General features: G+C 35.5%; 1 long non-coding RNA gene across 1 annotated transcript; it reads right to left on the bottom strand.

The window, feature by feature from the left end:
• Positions 1-1,091: 1,091 nt before the first annotated feature.
• Positions 1,092-11,632, bottom strand: LOC107214055. The gene is made up of 4 exons (XR_004500467.1): positions 11,522-11,632; positions 9,314-9,368; positions 2,469-2,587; positions 1,092-2,199 (listed from the first exon to the last, which is right to left on the bottom strand). It is a non-coding gene; the product is annotated as an uncharacterized LOC107214055 (long non-coding RNA).
• Positions 11,633-13,123: the final 1,491 nt, after the last annotated feature.

Genomic DNA, 13,123 nt, shown 5'->3' with positions numbered 1-13,123 from the left:
ATCACCTCAGAAATAAAAAGTGATCTGAGATGGCTGGTGAAGAATACTTCTCCTGCTGACTGGAGTATCAAATGTTAATCCACCCCTGTGTGTGCTGCTGTAAAAGAAGCAATTACAGTTTGCATGTCCGTATCAGGGACAACCCAGTCAGAAATAAGGTACTCGTGTGTGTGCCCAGGCACTCAGTACCTTGTTATTTAAGTTTGCTGAATTAGGAATAATTTTGTGAAGATATGGATCTGCTGCTTCCACACTCCTCAAAGTTACACATGGGAATATGGAGACTCTTAGGTGAAACTCAAGCCCCAGTTCTTTGCTGATTTACACCTTGCTGCAACTGTCTGTGCAACTGTACTTATGCATTTTAAGAAGAAGTTGTTTAAAAATATTAAGTAAAAAATTGTTAAAAAAACAGGCTTTTAAGAAATAATTTTTAACATTTTTACTCAATAGTTTAATTAATTAAATATATTTTATTATGTTTATTAGATAATTTTCTTTTATTATTTTATTTTTTATTTTATTTTACATTCCTACTAAACAAACTGATCTTTTAATTGTGCATTTCTAAGAGAAAATTTTGTGTGCAGAAATGCTTCTATTTTTTCCCCTTTGTATATTAGAACATTTTCTGTATCCAGATCTCTTCAAATGAAAATCTGAAGGGCTTATGATTTCGGTCTCCAAGGAAAATTTACAGTACATCCAGGGTGAAAGGTGCCATTTATCTTTGGCTTTATTAGTGTTGTTGCTATTATTATGTTATTTTGTTTATTCAAGTATCAAGTTTGTGCAGGAAATTAGTAAGCATAAGGTAGACAAAAATAAAAAAAACCACATTTACTGGGCAAGTATAATAAATGAAAGTAGTGATATTAAGATACCTTTCATTTCTATCCAGCATGAAGCCAGGCCACTTTATGAACCCACCTACTCAGAGTTCTTCTATGCTTATGTAAGTACCTATTGTAGCAAAAAAAATTCCCAACTCCTGGTCATTAAAACCCTTGATTATCTGTAACAGTGATGCCAGGTCTCTAGACGAGTCCCTCACCTGTGACAGGAGCATTTATCTCATTTCTCCTGTTGTTCATGGGTGAGGGCTCCTGTGTGCAGGTCACCCGAGCAGGAAAAGAGGTGTCTGAGCACCCTGTGCAGAACAAGGACACTGCACCCAACCAGGAAAGCTCCATCCTGGGCAGGCCTGATAGGAAATGATGTGCACAGTGATGAAATTAGGGCATTTTCACTGCAGGTTGTACATAACATTAACTGATACCCTACTGATTTAAGAGCACAGCCCTGTTGATAAAACACTACATCAAACTTTCAGACAGAGAGCTTTCTTTTTTTGGCCACAGGTTTCCTGTGTGACTTCACTTCCCAAATTTACTTCCTTTTTTCCTTTTCAATCTTGCACTTAACTATTGACTCAGTACACAAAATCACTTAACTGAAATATTTCATATAAATCTGTTTTTTAATACAAATCTGCTTATAATTCTCTTTTAATACAAATCTGGTCTTGATTAGAGTTTCTAGACACTACCATAGTGTAAATAAACAGTACAAGGAAAAGTTAATTGATTGCAGTTTATAAACCCATTTTTTTGTGACTAAATTTTGCCAGGATCAACATAAGGTAGTGGTGCCAAATCCATCAAATGTACTGACATTAATTGGAAGCAGATTTTTTATTTTTTTTTTTAATTTCTGGAAAGAGAGAATTGTGGTTTATTACACATTTTGTATCGAATGTACAGCATATCTATTTTCATTATGAAATCATCAGATAAGCACAAGATCTGAGCAAGGTTGAAAAAACACGTTGAATGTATTTAAGCTAACTATTACTGAATAAAATAACAATATCAGAGCTGGAATGGCTGATCAAGTTCTGGCCTCTTGGTAATATAAAAATCAGTCTAGTACAGAATTTAATATTAGCCAGTAGCTTGGGGTATTGGTAATGTTAACTGCTAGGAGTCCTGTTAAATGTTGGCAATCGTCTGAATTTTCACACAGGCTAAACTGGAGAGACCATTTATTTTACCCAAAATTGAGCTAAACAGAAATTCTCTTTTAGGGAAGTTCATCTCCTTGGGAAATGGGAAATGACAAGGAGGGAAACTGTGATGAAGTTTGGTGTGCTTCTCTGCCCTTTGAGTGTTCATCACATTGGCTCCTTGGGAGGGAAAACTGTCAAAGGACAAGCAGGGTTTACTAGCAAGAATAAAAAGAGTTATGAAAGTTACCACAATACCAAAAACATGATTATATTTTCCTTAAAACAGGAACAACTTTGAAGGATCAGTCAAACAATGAATCTTGTACACAGCAGAGGTAATACAGAAGTTCACATTTTTACCCAGCCAAGAGCAGATCTTAGTAATTTTTTAGGCAACAGCTGATTGAGACCTTCATTTTGTTGAAAGGCAAGAGATAAAGGACAAGGATAGAGAAAATACCTCTTTGTGAGCTTCCTGTGCCCACAGGAGTTTTCCCAAGATATGAACCTTCAATATCTCAACTTCCACCATTTCTTGAATCAGCCATGGAAAGAGGTAACTTGGAAGGTTTATCCTGCCTGAGGAGAAAGGTTTATCCTGCCTGAGGAGAAAGGTTTATCCTATCTGAGGAGACTTCCCTGACACAAACTCAGAACTTCATGGAGCTCCAGAATGCTGCTTTGACAGATGTCTTTTAAAGTAATGCATTTTCTCACAAAGACTGTGACAAATTAAAGAAACCTTGATTCACAGGAGCTTCAGGAAAGACAGCAGAGAGAGCTGTGTGTGTTTTGTTAACCTTTCAACATGTTGGTTACCAGGCTTGCTGTAGCCACTCTGTCCAATTACACAACAGAGCAGAACCACAGTAACACTGTCTGCCAAGTGTTGAGAAGAATAGAAATGGAAGAGCCAAACCCACAGAAATCCCTCAGGCAATACAACATCCAGGACTGACAGGTACAGACATCTGGAAATGTTAGGAGTCAGTCACACCTTTAAATTTTATGAGTTTATGACCTGCTTTCCAAAAAAAAAAAAAAAAAAAAAAAAAAAGAAAAAAGAGAAAGCAGAATAATGGAACATTTTCAGAGTAATTGATCTATTTATAGTTTGAACAAATTAAAATGTGTTTCAGCCCAACCTGAAAAGCTGCTAAGTAGCTTCACCCTTAAAAATAAATGAATGAAAATTAAGGTTATTTAGATATGCTGGAAGATTGGAAGTAATAATAATAATAATAATAGTAATAATAATAATAATTGCAACAACAACATTGCCTTACATTGAATATATTTATATTCTATTGCCATTGAGTATTGTGTTAATTGGAAAAAAAAAATCAATCTAGAAGTAATTTTACCCCTAATGTATTGAAAGTTTTATCTCTTCATGGAAGAACCGTCCCCATTTGTGAACATAAGTGGACAAAATATTGTAAATGTTTATTCCATGCAAACAAGTTCTTCCTGTAAAGATATTCAGTTTTAACTCTCCATTAGATTGTATGCATTGGATTAGACACTTTAAAAGGGTCAAATTACTTACCAAATTACTTACCCTGAAACACAAGTGATATCAGTAAGGGAAAAGCTGGACTAAACTGACTACTCTCACTGTGCTGGGCAATGAGGAATGGTAAAAAAATACCAGTGATTACTCAGAACTAGTCAATGTAAGAATGAACAAGAAACCAAAGCCCAAGCAACTGGGTTTTAAGTCAGCTAGTGCATTTTTGTCAACAATAATTTTAAGTAGAACTTTGTACAGATAAATAAATGTGGGTTGAGTTTCAGCAGGCTCCTTGTGGTCAGTCCTAAAGTGGAGAGGTTTCATATCCTTTTCTGGAGTAACCAGGAATTAGTCAACATAAACAAATCAGAGAAGCTAATTCAATATCCTGTAATAAATGTGATTTTTCTTAGTCTATAAAACTGTGGATAATATCCTCTGAAATTAATCAAAAATGTTTTGAGAAAAGCTGAGTGTGGCCCAATGTTTGCCAAAAACTACTCAACTTTTTATGTTAGTGTGCATAAAAAGGTGTAAAACAATGATTTATCATGTTCTTGGAAAATGTAACATATGCAAGATAATTAAATGTGTTCCTTTTATAACTAAATTTATCAACCTGAAATCTCTGTTCTTGGGCTGTTGCTAAAATAGAGTCTATGGAATAAATTGCTTTCTTCAGTTGCCTGCCCTTTTTCTATATGCAGATAAAGATATTCAGCTTGGCTAAATGCAAACACAGTCAACAGGACAACAGTTCTTGATCTCTCCATGAATGAGTTACCTGGAATAATTTCTTCTTTATTCTTACTTGGCAATTTGCAACAAAGACAGCAATAAATGTTAGTTATCTTTCCATGCTTGCTTACTCCTGCTGGAAGGTTTTACATTCCTTTAGAGAGTCCACAAGCTTTGACACAGATTTCTGGGTTTATTTATGTGAGATTATGAAAATTTGAAATATATTTGTTGCAAAAGAAAAAGTGTAAGTTACTATATTTTATCTTATTTAACAGGCTTGCTGTTTCTTCAGATTCACTGTGGGTTATGCCAAAGATGATTAAAGAAACATTTTAATTACAGCTTGACCTCAAGTCACTTCTTCCTTGAGATACACTGCAAAAAATTCATTGCTTAAATGCAAATGCAAAATTTGTGAATTACCTGAAAAAGTCCTTCTCTCTAAGCACAAAGTGCAGTCAGAGACAATGCACACTATTTACTCTGTAAATCCATCAGTTTGGGTATTGAAGAAACACCCTGGTGATTCAGCTAATATCACACACCAAAAATATTACTTGGGGTTGTTCAGTTTTAATTTATTCTGTAGTTTGGATCTGGTACTGCTCTCATTGAACTCTCTGCTAGTTTTGTAGTGATTCCCATCACCCAGCACTGGGTCCTCGTACAGGACACAATGCCTGTGGGGAGGAGCCTGGCTATAGACTTTGAAAATGATGTGTTCAATCAGTTTTTATCAGGATTTTGTCAGCAGCTGGACTCGTGACCCCTCACTGCTGGCATTGTAAAGAAGATGTGGAATGACCAGCAGGCCTATGACAAGGTTCATTAGAGACTGGGACTTCAGGATAACTGCAGTAAAAGCCTGGTTTAAGAGGAAGAGATTAATATTATTCCACATATACTTGGCTAGGTTATGTAAGTGGATATATTTATTTTTTTTTCCTTCCTTAATTGAGGCAGTTCATACAAATTCCATGGAAACTTCTACTTGGTACAGTAGGAAAACTTTCAGAAAAACCCTGTTATTGAGGACTTCTTGAACTCTCTTTTAAGCAGCAAAGTGAGAACTGAAGACTCTCCAAGAATAATTTCTTTCACTTTTGAAGCCTAGTGGATGATTTACTTTTGAAGAAACTGAACAAAATTTTGCAACCAAGTATTTTGTCATAAGAGAGATGTTGTGTCCCCTATTATACATGAAAAATCAGAGTAATTTCTGAATAATCATTACTTGTGTTCCTTGAAGTGTTTATGATCTTGTAAAATTTTATCTATATTTTGGAATTGCCAGTAAAGGGAAGAATTTAGATGATTAAAAATGGATAATAAATTTTGAAAACTGAACCTCCCAAAACCTCAATGAATTTTCCAAAATATTTTGAAATTTAATTTGACAGTGAACAAGTAAAATAGGCTGAATTGTAAAGGCTAGAATTAATTAATAAAAAAGATTGCAACCATTTGCTCTGGCTCTACTATTCATGACAAGCATCCTGAAATTAACATAAGATCTTCAGGACAGAGCAGAGGAACAGCTGGATAGCACTTGGAACGCTGAATTAGTCCTTTTTCATTCCTTAAGGGTTTAAATTTTTTTTTTTTTTTTTGCCATATTATGTCTAGAACTCTACAACTGGGCTCAGCTGATGTTCAAACATGCTGTAATATAACAGATAATTTCTTGTATTAGTATGGCTATGGGGAACTTGAATTATAGATGAATATCCATCTGCTCTAGGTGATACAGAGAACTGTATTTTATAACCCACAAAGTGCTAAGAGCTACTAACTTATATTTTCTGTAGCACAAATTATATTTAGTTTTAGATTACTTCATTACTTTAATATGTGTTCTTAGTTTTGTTCACTTGAAACTGGAGCAAAAAAGTTTGTACTCATTTTCATTACCTAACATTTTCTTTAACTTTTTTTCTTTATTTAATCTTATAGGCCATATGGCTTTGTTACAAAACAACTCACATTGTTACCTTTTCTTCATGATTTTGCCAGCCCTGATTATTCAAAATTCAATTTTTTTTTTTACTCCTAAGTAATGCTATGTGTTCTTGCATATATGTGTAGTGAAAGACACAAATAGTTTCTTTAGGACTAAAAGACATATCAGTATGTTCAGGATAATGAGGCTGATTCAGTAAGACTAGACCTTCAAGCTACATTTTCCATTCACATTCTCCTTAAAACTACAATGACACATGCATGAGTGAACAGCAATGAAGTGGTTAATTCACTAGGAAAAGAAAGAACAGCTGTGGGCACCTTATGAAAAAACTATGTTTGACCTGTCCATCACGAAGACATTTGTTCTTTAGTGTTGCAGGTGGCAGAGTTACTAAGAAAATCAACTTAATTCAACACAATCTTTGGAATGACTTGTTTTCCTGATAGTTTTCTGAACAGTGCACCTCTATGTCAAGTCATGGTCGTTGCTGCAATACTTAAAGATCATGACTGGGAACCGAAAGATCATTGTGAAGCAGACATTATGCTCAGCATCTTTTAGCATATGCAAATACAAACCACAGTGTAAGATTAGGACACAAGTGAAAGAGGCATTTCACCATTACAGAATGTAGTACCAATAAACACACCATTGTTACTGGTTCTAAGCTATTATCCATACTTTCTAATAGCTAAATCTACTAAAAAGCTTTTTGCTGACATGTACTTTCAGTAAGTTTAAAAATTGCTTACAGATTTAATTTTCTTTATCTTGTATTTCACGGAAAATTAGGTCATTCTTACTATATTTAAACAGTTAATCTGCAGGTCCTCCAGCAGAATTCTTACAAAAATCAGTGATAATGTACCAAAAATTAAGATGGTCAGTTAAATACTGTGGGAAACAAAGTTCCCAGTTGTCTATAGATTTGGAAAATGTATGTTTGAGGAGCTTATAGGTTTCAGACATGAAAAGAGCAAATTGTAATTTTACATGATCATGAGGCAGGTAGGGGAACAGTATGTTCCTTAGAAATGGCTCCAAAAGGCAGCAGTGACAACTGGTTGATGTTTTATTATTCTTTTGCTGCTTATGGCTGACTATCATTCTCCTTTCTCAATCTGCACAACTGAAAAAACCACTCACAGTGGTAGCAGGAAGAGGCAGAACACACAATGCATCCACTGGAATATGTAGCCAAGACATTGGCTGTGTAGGCTCCTGAATCCCTGTCCTTTTAGACCAATGACACTGTTCTGATATCTTCAGGAACTCCCAAAAAGGGTCCAGGCACCACTGTGTGAGTTACCAGTGTAGTGTGGCCTTAGTGGATGTGGTCATGAGCAGAGGAAATGATTGAGTCAGCTGAAAATGATGGCAAACTGTGAAATTTTTTATGGTAGTGGTACTTTCTTGCCTTTCATACGTGAGAATTTTGTGTTATATTTTGGATTAAAACAAAGAGCAGATAAAAAATGTTCAATTCGTTTGAATACTTTTTCTTTACCAGTTTTGGATGGAACAAACACAAAAAATAATCCCATTTTAAATGGACAGTAATTTAGTGTTCCTTACTCCGTTAAAAAACCATGCCAAGAGAAATATTTTTAGCAGTCCAGGGATATCCAGCTGGTAGACTTATCCAGAAATGACTAGAGAGAGATAAAAAGTATGTTTTGAGCCAGATTAATATATTTTAGTTATGGCTTTGTTTATTATTTTAACACCCAAGGGAAAATCCAGAAGATAATTTCTTATTCCAATGTGAAAGATGCTTGTCCTAAAAATATATATAAATTGACCTGACAGATATTACCATTAAGCACATGTCATGATATAACTTGAAGAGGTCTAATTTTTTCCTAGATATAACACACTTGGTATTATGTCTGTCCCCTAAAAATTAGAAGTTTTAAATCTTGTTTAAGGAAATTAATTTGTATTTTATGACTTTCTAAGAAAACGTTTTTATTTTGCTGCTACTTCTAGGGTTTGTCTGCTGGTATTAAATTATGTTTGTGCACCTTTTGGAACTGAAACTCTAAGAGGAAAGCAGAATAAAACAGCATACAGTGGACTCATTGTGTATTGTAGTTGTTAACATATATTCAAAGAAAAAAATATATATAAAGCCTGGAAATTATTGCAATTTCATTGTGATCATATGCACAGCATCGATAATGATGGGGTTAAAATAGAAAAAAAAAATAGACACAGATAACAGGGGAAATATACTGCTTTCACACAGGTGATAATGAAATTCTTTAGACTTCTGCAGGTGTAATTTAGTCAATTAGAGCACAAATTGAACAATTTCCTAATTGTAAAAGCAAATAACTAATATTAAGTCTGTCCCCTGAGACAACAGGTGAAGAAAGAAACATATAATTATCAGCTTATCAACCTAAGGGCAATTTACCTGAGCCTAGAATAAACAGGTTGTAATTCTCTGTATTCTAATAGAGACCAAGTTAAAAATAACTTCTTTTGTGTGAGTAATGGGCAGTCATTTGTAAGTAACAGTCCTGGACTGTTACCTTAAACCTCAGGATTACCTTTCTTTATTCAAATGGAGACACAAACAAATTGCTTAGAATCTCAGTGAGGATATTAAAAGAGTGTGAGAAGAGCTTTTCCTTTCAACTATAGATGTTAATCACAGGTAAACAAAGATCTTATGAAAATCTGATCTGCTATCTATCAGGTTTAAAGAGACAAAAAGAAGCATTATCAGATATCTTTTTGTTCTCTCAAGATACCTGTTTACTACTTTTCACTTCAATATTTTCTTCATATGCAGGGAGGGAAGAGTCTTTAACACACAAATACTGTATGGATTTATTTGGTCTCCAGGACCTCTGGTATAACCACACATCCATCGATTAAGTCTGTTGGTTATGCTTCATAGAGGTCACAGCTCTGTGATAAAATGATGTATATCTTTCCCAAACATACCTCTACTGTGTTGGTTATAGCTAAGTGTTAAGATTCTCTTGTCGTAGTTTTGTTTAAGAAAACAGTTGCATAAATATAACACAATACAAAGTAAGATCTGTCATATAATCTAAAAAGTAGGTTTTTTTCTTACCTTATGTTAAATACCTATGGTGCAGAGGCCTTTTCCATCAGGTCATTTTTCATTTCTAGGGGGAAAATAAGCCTCTGTGAACTGTTATGTATCACATCAAGGACAGAGATTCCAAGCTGCAGTGAATGCATGGCATCTATTAGAAACTTCTAAAACTATCTGTTCAACTCTAATACGGCCCTGTTAAAAGCAAGAATACCCACAGCTTCAACATTTTATAAGTTGCAAACCTCATTGTCCAGTATTCAGCAGTGAGTACCAAGGTCATCAAGTTACACCAAAGAAAATCCTTTTCTTCACTCCCTGTGCCATGACATTTCCTTCAGCTGGTGATGCAGAGAAGTGTTTGCACAGTAATGCAAAAAAAACCAAACATTATGGGTGGAGAATTCCAGATAGGTATTAATTATATTTTCTTCATTGATTTTTTATACTATTTAAGGAGTTGATAATGGGTATGCTTTAGACTTAGAGGCCAAAAAAATTCTCAGTTATTTTCATGCAGTGTGACATATATCAGTCAGAGTATTCCTAAAATAAAAGAGAAGATAAAAGGATGAAAGGTCTCTACTTTTTCTCAATTCTAGTGAAAAAATGGTATATGCTGCCACATCCTGTAATACAGCTCTTCAATGTATTTCAAATCAAGTCAGAACTAAGCTGAAGTCTGACCATAATTAATCCTTATTACTTCCTGGAACACTGTACTTACAAGTCTCCAAGGATCTTGCCATTTAACAAAGAGAGAAATTGAGGGTGGGGTTTCATAGCCTCATAGAATCACTGAGCTTGGAAAAGATCTCCAAGATAATCAAGTCAAACATTTGACCAAATCCCACCATGTACAAGTAGATTGTAACACCAACTGACACAGCCAGTCATTTCTCAAACACTTCCAGGGATGATGACTCTGCTGCCTCCTGGGCAGCCCATTCCAATGCTTAACCACACTTTTAGTGAAAAAATTCTTCCTGGTGTCCAACATGAACCTCCCTTGGTGCAGCTTTAGGTCATTTCCTCTTATCCTGCTGCAAGCTGCCTGGGAGAAAAGTCTGACCCCCACCTTGCTGGCAGGCATCAGAATTCAGGCACTTGTATGTCAGCAAGGTGTCTAAGATATCTATTAAGGTATCCAAGAAGGTTTCCAAACTCCTGTTACTATCAGGGAAGCTCTAGTCAATACAGTCACTGGGCTGGTGGAGTTATTCAGATCACCCTGAAAGGGAAACCTATGCTGGCCTATACATAAACTCTCCCATCTATTGTACAAAACCACTCTGACATTTTACTGAAAGATATTAAAACTACCACCTGAATCTAAAGCACAATTGGATCTTGAAGCCCAAACCCCTTGCATAAAAATGGGAAAAGCTGCATTTTGCACATGTTGAATGATGATGGTGAGTTTTTAAATCACCTAGTTCTATACTAGGATTTTGAAATGGCACACTAATGAAATGAATGAAAGCACAGGTTAGCTGAATGGCACACAGCTTCATTTACACTTCAGTTCTCCTAAAGATATTTTAACTACCTACTCACATTAAGTAACTAATTGCAATTCCCAATCTACCTCATTGGCAATTCATTTGAAATGCAAGCTGGTAGTGCATGCTTTACTATTCACTAGAAAACAAGGAAGCATTAATCTTGCTTTATTTGTACCTGTGAGATCTCATGCCAACATTTTCAAGTGTAAAAACTTGTGGCATATAAATTAAGCTTAGCAGAAATAAAAAGCCACCATTTGATGGAAATTTGACGTTTCCTATGCTGGTCCCCAGGCAGTTTGTGTAATTTCTTTGTCTCCATGCATTAAGTAACTGTATTTTCAACCTGAGTTTTCAGATGAATGTATGCTTAAAAAAAAAAGAATGTTGGGGATGTTGATTACAAATGGCTAAATGTTGAAAAATTATGTTGTCAGATTTACTACCATTCTGCTGTCAGCTGTTCTTAAGCTGGCAAAGTTGCTTGAGTAGACCAAGGAAAAAAGGGGTGGGAGTAATTTAGTGTCATTAGTGTTCTTTATGTTTTTTGAAATCAAAAAGTTGCATATTTTAATTTCCTGACCACCAGGAAGACAGGACTTTTAAAAAAATGGTATATTAAATTCTTCCTTTAAGCTACCCATGAATTCACAGAGCAGGTATTGAAATAGACTTATTAAACTATCCTGTAGCATAAAATGGAGGAACATTAACTCACCTTTATTGTAATTCTATTAATATTCTCCATGGCAGTAACAAATTTGGTCATATTGATTTTCCCATAGTTATTCTGCTCTTTCCTCACCTATGACAGTAAAGATGTGTTCTTTACCCTAACAAGAATGTTGAAAATTTTGCATGTTAGATTTTTCACAGTTTATGACAGTAACTGCTGAATCAGATATTTCACACAGGACAGAGAAATAGAGACCTAAGAATAAAAACCTTCTGGATTTTTTTACCTTTTCTTTCTGCTTTTATAATCTTTGCTCTAGTGTCACAATAAATTAGCAATAGGCAGAATAAAGCTGTGTAGAAAAACACTTTAGCCTCAGTAACAGTAATTAATACACTGGAAATGCAAAACAATGCAATAACTAACAAGTCTTGTGTAGCACATTGGCTAATTTATTTAGACTCACTTTCTTTGGTGTGTGACTAACATGGGTAATACAAACTACTCTGGTCTTGTAGCCTGAAGAGTTAAGAAATCAAGAAATGGAATAGTGACCCATCCACCATTTCTCTCAAACTTTTTTTCTTTAAACCATTTTTTAAAATTTTGCTTGCACACAAATATACAAGGAACAAGGAGTCCATGAATCTTAGGAATCTTCATCTAAAGTTTTTTACTAAAAACAGTTTTTTTCCAAAATATAGCTTTTTAGGAAGTACTTAATTGCTTTATCACTTTTCATTTCCTTGGTTTATTATTCTAATTTCTTTCTTTGTCTGTCCTATGAGTCTCTACAGCCTAAATCAAAAACATGATCATTTCTCCCTTTTGACAGAGATACTGTGACAATGTATACCTTCTAACCTCTGAGCATGTGAACATTCAAACTCTTAAAAAAGGAACTTTAGAAAGCTCAATGGAACAATGCCAATAAAGATTTGTAATGTTGACAGTGTATACCAACCACCAAGAAACTAAATTTTGCTATGAACTTTTGAACACTACTGGTCACTGAAGTTCCTCCAGCAGAACTTGTGCTTCAGACAGGTTGCTGAACTATTGATTGGCCTCCAGCTGGTCTTTGTGCCACTGATCACAACCCTTTCAGCTCAGCAGTCCAGCCAGTTTTCAACCCACCCCACCATCCTCATATCCAGCCCACACTTCATCAGCTTGTCAATGAAAATGTTGTGCCAGACAGTGCTGAAAACTGAAACCCTTATCAAAGTCACGGCAAATGACATCCAGTGCTCTGCATGCATCTACCAAGTTAGTAATTTTGTCCCCAAAGGCTATGATATTGATCAGGCATGACTTCCAGCTTCTAAATCCACGTTAAGTGTTTCAAATAACACTCATGTGTTGCAGTGCATTGCTGTTCATTATATTTGATTCAATTACATTCTTTATTGTAAAGTTGTACCCCTCCCATGTTAATACCTTGGTCCCAGCTGCGCCCTCCTACCCCAGTTGCCAATCCACCGTAATACCTGCCCCTTGTTCCCGAATGTTCCTTGTTCCCCTCCCATTATGTTGTCAATCCTCCCTTGTGCCAACCCCTGCCTGGACCGCCCCCTTTGGAATTCCCCTATTCCTCCGAGCCCCATTGGACCGTGTGCCCCCCTCTCCTCCCCTTGTGTTCCC

The sequence above is a fragment of the Parus major genome, chromosome 2, assembly GCF_001522545.3.
Source record: "Parus major isolate Abel chromosome 2, Parus_major1.1, whole genome shotgun sequence".
NCBI classification, from domain to species: Eukaryota; Metazoa; Chordata; class Aves; order Passeriformes; family Paridae; genus Parus; species Parus major.
This window is presented reverse-complemented; position numbering and strand designations above follow the sequence as displayed.